Source organism: Temnothorax longispinosus, chromosome 5 (assembly GCF_030848805.1).
Source record: "Temnothorax longispinosus isolate EJ_2023e chromosome 5, Tlon_JGU_v1, whole genome shotgun sequence".
Classification (NCBI taxonomy): domain Eukaryota; kingdom Metazoa; phylum Arthropoda; class Insecta; order Hymenoptera; family Formicidae; genus Temnothorax; species Temnothorax longispinosus.
Window position 1 is genome coordinate 16,161,790 of NC_092362.1, and position 8,395 is coordinate 16,170,184.

Below are 8,395 nucleotides of genomic sequence, written 5' to 3' on the forward strand. Positions count from 1 at the left end.
TTGCTCTCGCGTCAACTCTTTCCTTGGGATTCGTCCCATTCGCGCTACTCGGGTGTGTCTCGCCGACTTCTCCTCGTGAACACCGTCCTCGTAAATACTTGAGCCGATACCCGAGGATATCGGCTAATATTCTAAGAGACGTCGTATCGTGGTCACCGCTCGCCCCTACCGCGAGGCTGGACCAACCCTCTCCCCCACGTCTCGCCCCTCCATCCACGCCGGTCGGATCGACCGCCACCGCGCCGACGACTGTACAATATTTATATTATCCCAACAGGACACTCTCGGGTAACACGGACATGATTGCAATCCCGTTCATATATCTTCAGCTATACGGCCGCGCGCGACTCTACACCACGCTGGGGACATATCAAAACCGGCGGCCACCTTGCAACGGGAGCACGGACGACGCCATCATAATATTTTCAGATAAACCTACGATTCCGTCTCTTTCCTATCCTTCTCGTTTCGTTGCCGTCCACGGCCAGCTCCAATACGCCGCTATACGTTTCGCTCCTGGACGACGCGTAATGCCTTCCGAGCAAATTGATTGAGCACTGCTTGAAGCTTCTCCCCGGGAATTTCTTGTTCCGTCCTATATCGCGTTGCCTCCAATATAAACAGGAAGAAACGGCCGAGCAATATTTATACTTGATGTGATATTGCAAACGGAAGCAGAAGGTGTGCGAAAGAAACGTTGATATAAAAAGAAAACTTAACGCACTCTGTAATCAGCCTGCATGACGTGGTTAATTAATATTTCAACAGTATTCCTCGACAATTAAAATTCGAAACGGGAGATAAATCATCGAAGATCAAACAATGAGAATTTTAATTATAAAGTACGAAATAAAGAAGCGAGAAAATAAACGTAAATATTTATGATATTTATACCATACATTAAGAAAAACATTAAGGAAACTGTAAGAATGTCAAAGCTAATCCAACGTGAATGTCTCAAAGATCGGTATCGATGAGAAAGCAGAGACTGGTTTTCAATTGATGGGAGGCCAAGTCGACAACGAAGAATACCTTCGCGTTAGCGAGATCGCCGGGAGAAAGGGGTGAGAGAACGGGCGGAGAAAAGGGGTGGTAAATGAGGCGGAGCCAATCGTTTCATTGCATCAATAGTCGTAGCGAAGTTATACCAACTTTCTTGATAAATCCCGCTTACTTTGCGCCATAACATAACTTTACAGAATCGGAACCACGGCCATGGAAGAATTGCGATTTGTAACTTTAGATGAGGTCCCCCGCCACCGACCGCCTTCCTTCCCGACCCCTCCTTCCTCCTCGACTGTATTACCCCGTTCCGCCGGGGTATCGGCGTGCTATCCTGGTACAGGAATTTTCCTACGCGAGTGTTCCTTCCGCCGGATTTCGACGGAAAGTCCCCCGGAATCTCTCTCGGTTACGATCGTCTTAACTCCTCGATCTCCTTTGCTGTCTAACAGGTTCATAGTCCGTGGACAAATGCGGAGAGAATATATATTCGGGGCAGGAGGGAGGAGGGAGGGAGGAGCGACATAAACTTCTGGAGTACGGGAGCGTGTCCTTCTGACGATTGTATAGATGATTTGCATACAATGCACCTTGAATCGATACTGAATTGTCCAGGTATTTCGCGGAGGACATGTTTAAGTTTGACTTGGAACATTAAATATTGAAATCCGCATTTCTCACGTGGATAAAGCGAATTATATAAAATTTTAATTCGCAACCGAGGCTATTTCGTAAAAATACTATGATAAATTCAACTTCGCGATCTCTTTGACTTTGATGAAAATCTACGTTTAGTGACCTTTAAATATAGGCGTTCGTTGCGCGCTCTATTTATATCTCTAATTTTATTCATATTTTAGAAGTGCATAAATTTGCTTTTAATGCAACGCGTGCGAGAGAACCGTATATAAGCCTCCACCTTCCAATTGCTCGATCTAAAAGGACGTCCATGTTCATAGGTCAGATAATGTTAAGTCAGATTAAAACCAATTCGGCAGAACGAGATGTCCTTTTGCTGACAGGCGTGCACACGCTGGCCGGTGCGGACGGACCGGCGCGCGGCGCTGATCTTTCTGGAATTCCGTTTTACGGATTTCCGTTCCGTGACGTTCGCTACCGCGAAGAGGGCTTTCGGCAAATTGGCATTCTTCTTTCGACCGGGACGACGTTGGATGCGAGCGGGCGGGTTTGACGTTCGCCAGTTCCTTTGAGCGCGAGATCGGGGGTATCCGAGTGAAGTGATCTCCGGCTGCCACGGTCGGCTCTGTCCCGTCTGTCTCGCTTCTTCCCGCGCTCGCACCCTGCTCTTCTCCTTCTCTCTTTACCGCCTATTCCTCTCTCGTCTCGCTCAGGCTCGGGCTCTTCTAGCGGCGTTCACGGTGGCATTGTACGCGACTAATTAGTCGAAGCGCGAGATCGAGGAGTGAACGGCTTTAATTAACATTCCTGGCTCGCTCACCGCCGCCACCTTCTCGGAAGGGCAAATTGAAGGCTGTAAATGTCGGGAGAATCGCTCGAACCGAGGCGATGGCCCTCCGCACCCTACGCTTACCCCGAAATTAGACTTTCCGTCCCCGGATTTGAGCGCAGGCTCTAATTTTTCGTTTGATAGTTAAACCGGGAGCGAGAGTGAAAGGGAGATCTTTCTCGCAAAGCTGTCGAGATATCACATTGCTCTTAGAACTGTTTCGAATAACCGCTCTTGTGTTATCATTTGACACCGTGTACTAAAGAGAATGACTTTATGTAGCTTTATATGTAGCTCAGAATAATTGTAATAAAATTGTTTTCCTACACAAGCTCTTAATTCAACACTATAATAATTTAATGAAAACCTTAATGCTGTAAAAATTTATTCGTCAATATAATCTTAATATTTTAATGAATATCTTGTTAATAAACATGATATTCATTGAAAAGTATTATTTTTGTTAATATAAACTCAATATAAAGATTTTAAAAATTTCATTAATTATTTATATAGGTGCATATCGTATCTCTCAGCGTTAATGGAAATAACGTAATTTTAGGATTAGATTGCAAGGTAAATGTCAGATGTGCGGTTAGATCATATTTAACGTCGGGGGGAGTTATGTTATCGAGGTGGATCGTGCACACGTTGTGCAATTTCGATCATTAATCGCCGTCGATGGATCGCGTCGAATGCGGAAGGTTAATTTTCCGCGAATAATTGGGATCTGGTTGATCGATCTAACCCCCCTCCGGGAAGGTGGCGAAACGGCGTCTAAGTCATCCCATTCGTCTTCGGTAAGATACTCGGCAGAGGAGATCATCGATTCCGGTAGCGGGGCTAAGGAAAATTAAATGATGCAGACCCCCGTTGAAGGAGAGTTATTTGTCACGGTCGTTGAGGGAGTCCTCCCGCTTCCTTCTGCCAGCCAGAGGGTGGAGGTAGTTCTCGCTCTTACCTCCACCTTCGGCGCTTACTCGTCCCTTTTCCAACGTTGCTGAGAATCCCGCTGTTTAACCTAACCGAACCGCTATTTGTAACGAGTCTATTACATTGAATGCGAAACGAGAGCGCGAACTTCGACCGGAATTCGTCGCCGAGTTACCGAACAAGTCGGGGTGAGTCTTTTATTTGCCGTCTCTGCGCCTGTGTCGGGAAAGGACTTTGATAGCGAATTAATCTCTCGCATCTCAATTCTATTTGTGTATTTTAATAGCGTCATAACGTTGATCGCTAACAAGTAAATGTCCAAGCTATATGTCACATTGAGATTATTTGAAACGATACTGTGCTAAGAAGAAAAAAGTACATGGAAATGCATATTAATCTTTTATTGCTGCGATTACTTCTCACTCACGATGTGAATTAACGCGACGTAATTTCCAATTTTAAAATATAATTGTTTGAGAGATTTTAAAGAATAATTCGCAAACTCTTTATTCGATGTCCTTTCCAGTATTGAGCTATATTTTTATGAAAAGAGCGAATTTATTTTTCACATTTTTTAATTACACAATACGATTGATATTTTAGGATCCAAATTTATTTTGATGGATATTTATTTCGGGTTCTTTTTTTAAATGGCCGACTCTTTGAGGGTTCCACGGTCAATGTTTATCAAGTGCGACAATATGGTGATCGAGTACGATACACAGTTGTGTCGGAAAATTTCGACAATAAAAATCCTGCGAAAACGAATGCGGAATCAAGCGCGGTTTTACGATAATGTCGATGTCGTGGGGTGACGATCGAGAGAGGGCTGTGGATGCGCAAAAGTGGAGCGCCCGACGTGGCAGCACACCGATAAACAACGGTGCATCGAGTGAGAATACCCCTACGCTCTCTCTCTCCTCTCCTGCCCGACCCCTCCCCCTCCTATCTGACGCGAATATAAATTCACAACACTTGCAAATAACTGCCGTGCATTGCAGGATCGACGCGACGATCCCTCCGAGTAGGCGCTATCTTCTCCTCTTTCCGCTTTATGTTCGCATGGCCAGACATCGAGTGGTCTTTTATTGGCAGTGTTCAGTTTCGGATTAATGAATGTTAATATCATTACAATTTACTTGCAAATTTTACACTTGTATTGTGTGACGCTAATGTATTTAAATTATATATGTCATAATTCTCGTAGGTTTATATTTTGACTACACTGATAAATTCGTAATTTTTAAATTACACTCAATTTGAGTCATTTTTAATCATTTCTATAAGTCGCGACTGCTTCTACTTAATATGTCTTTAATTTAATTAAAACAATAATTTAACGAAACCAGGGGAATTAAAATAATACTGTTTTGTGTTAAAATAATAAATTTCGATACACATGACAGTTAAAAAAATAATAAAATATTATTTAACTCAGGGTATTGGTTTAAATTTTATCCTTTAATATTTAATGGTGTAATGAGATTAATAGAATAGTATATAAATTTTCTGTGAAAAAGTCTTTAGTGATCTATTATAAAAGATTAGTGTTCTATTAACTGTACAAACGAAAAGATACATTTTAAATATATTTATAGAAAAAGTTTGGTGTACGGAATAAACATAATAAACGGCGTTAATATGAACACAATTGTACGTAGTATAATAATTTTAATACATACTCAACTTTTAGCGCCATCAAAATGTACATCGATATTTGTTTTCTGTGCGACGCCAATGAATCTCACAAGTATCATCAAGCGCCGGAAGAATTATTAACCATGGGCCGCTCTTCATTCCGCGACGTTACGACATTAACAGTTTTCGTTCTCCGGCTTTCCACCCTCTCTTACACAACATCACGCTCCTCGCCTGGCATTCCACCCCTATATTTCCTTTCTCTTTCTCCGTAGGGGGCACACAGAGCGGTGAGTCGAAACCGGGGCGCGTGGGAAGGGACGGGGGTGGGTTTGCCCGTCCCGACCCCCGCGCGATAACTTTTTCCTTCTCCGCTTGTACCGTGCTCGAATTTATGCCGGACGGAGAATTAATGCGTGACAGATTTGTAGTTATTACGAGGAGGAGGCGGAGGCGGGATGGAAAGAGTAGGAAGACGAGTGGCCTGGCCTCACTCAGCCCGAGGGAACGAGCGGCGGCGAGCGAGACGGAGAAACAAGGAACCGAAGACGGAGAAGGACGACGATAAGGGATGGTAGCGCGAGGGAACGGCCGAGGGGTGGGAAGGGGTCGACGGGAGGAGATGCAGAGAGAGAGACGGACAAAGAGGGCGGCGGAGGCGCACGAAGGTTTCGCAGGGCATCGGAGGCATGGCCGGGCAAGGCAGTGAGGCATTCGGGCAACGATGGCGGCGGAAGTGAGCCCATTACTTATTATAACTGCCTGGCGAGCGAGCGAAGCGAGCGAGGAGCGCCTGTCAGGCATCCATCATCGCGACGAATGGCCTCGCTGCCAATAACATCCGCCGTCATCGCCAACTTTTCGCGGCCTTGCCTGCTGCTTGCCTCGCGCTGCCGCTGCTGCGCGCCGTTTACCACCCTCCCCCCCGCCCCAAACCCATCGCTTCTACCCTCTTCATGGTCGCCGCCGTCGCCTCCGCTACTTGTTTGTATTAATTTCCTCGCGGAAGTAACATTGAGAGAGGACTTGTGCCATCGGCGCGGAGTGAAAGTCGGAGAGCGATCTCCGTCTATTTCCGCGAGGTTTTCTTAATGGAAAAGCTGGTGTGATCGATGTTAATCACACGCGACGCGAATGCAATACGTTTTCGTTATGCGTCATCTACGCTTTATTCATCTATGATTTATTGACGAATGATTTAGAGAGCCTCTAATTCAACTTTTTTTTCTTACTTTCGCACTTTAATTAAAGAAGCTCATAGAAATTTATTTGTGAAGTTATGAATCACGAACTTCCGAAACCAGAAACACGTTGTGATAAGTTGTGAAGATAATTAAAATTCATCCTATTTTTATCATATGTACACGCACTTAAAATTTTATGATAAAACAATCAAAATAAATAATAATTTCTTAATTATTGAATAAAAATTATAATAAAATACCTTGACATTTGATATTTAATTAGATTAGAAATAAAAAGAATTTAACGCGTAATAACTTTGTAAATCATTTCCTGGTCTTAATTGAAATAACTTAAGATATTAAATTTCATAGAAATAAATTCCATTTATACAAGTATAATTAATCTTTTTTATAAAAGAGAAAAAGTGAGGAAAAGAAAGAGAATGTCGATCATAACGTGTCTTTATCACCCAACTGCGAAACAGTTTCACGAAGAAATGGCGATGGCGAGACCCGAGCTATGCGATACGTACTGGAAACAATATGTTGGCTACGCTTCACCCCGAAGAAATAATTCAAAGGGCGATCACGATTAAGAGGATAAGGAGCGCTCGCAAGACGCGGCACGATCCTTGCCTCGTAATCGATGGTTTTAAACGAGCAATGGCTATCGCGCGACTCGTCTTTGATACGTAGCGGCGTAACGAGTACTGGCCTTCGGCGCTTCGCGAAGTAATGTAGGTATCGAGTGTTATGAGCGGAGGTATACGTAACACGTAAAGTAATACCTTTATCCCGGGTACACGCGCGCGCACACACGTCTGTGTGCGCCATTGCGTACGTATGTATTATACGCCACGTAGTATAGGAAGTCGCTTTATGTCAGAGATCGATACTCATAAAATGTTTCGGCACGGTTAGGTGCTCCTTCTTGCCCTTCCTGCCCCCTACCTCTTCGGCCGATCCTCCTTCTTCCTCCTTTTCGCTTCACTGTCTCTATCTATTCATCTGCCTTCCCCTTTTCCTATCCTTTCGGTATCTTCAACGAGAGAGGGCCGTATCGCCGACGTATTTACGATCGTCGTAAGCCTCGATCGTAAGGTTCGCCGTGGATGTCGATATCGAGCCTCCTCTCTCACTCTCTCTCTCTCTCTCTCTCTTCCCATCTCCTTTCTTCGTGCACCTTTTCTCCGCGCCCCTCCTCATTCTTTCTATCTATCCTATCGTGGTCGTTTCTGATCGTTGCGCGTATAGAGAGAATCCAAAGCCGCGCGATAATTCCCAGTTTTCAGATATTTGTCACGATTGTTTCTTTAACCGTACGATTATGTTTCTACCATACATTAAGCGTGTAATTTCAACATAAATTTATATGTAATTCAGTAATTTGCACAAAAAGATAACATCATTAATTTTATATGGACATTACTCAGAAATCGTAACGATATTTATGGTTAATTGGCGTGATCCATTTTCGTGATTTCTGCAATATAAACATATTGTTCCAAAAGATGTTTTCATCATAACTGTGATGTTTCCAAATTTTACAATTTTATTTGTTCCAAATATGTTAATGTAACTGTAAATTTTATCTAATTCCGTTAAATAATATTCCACGCACAGTTCAACGTGATCTATTGCAGCATGTTTTAGAGGAACCGGAGGAACACGAATGATCCAGCAGCAACGCATATCCACCGCTGGTCAGTTAGGCTGGGCATATGGCAGGTCGTATCTATGTAGCCAGGCAGACAGCTGGAGTGACTCATGGCGGATTACAGTGATTGCTTGTTTATGGTCATTAACATCCTCGTGGTCCCATAACTACCCCGCATGGCGTCCCATCCCATCAGCAGGACCCACCGTACGTGCTAGACTATATGCTTACGTATATGTGTACGTCGGATGCAGCCTATACATCGGCACGTGCATATGTACGTTGGAGAGGAAGAGAGATAGAAAGAGAAGGAGAGAGAGAGAGAAAACAAGAACGTAGATCGACGTCTGAAGTAATTTGAATAATAAATAAGCTCCTATATCCATAGTCTACGCAGTAGCCTCTAGTCTAGAGGAATAATTATTATGTTTCAAAATTAGAAAAAATTCTTTAAGCTGAATTTGTGAATATTAGCTGAATATTAAAAGAGAATCTTAGAACGTAACAACTTTA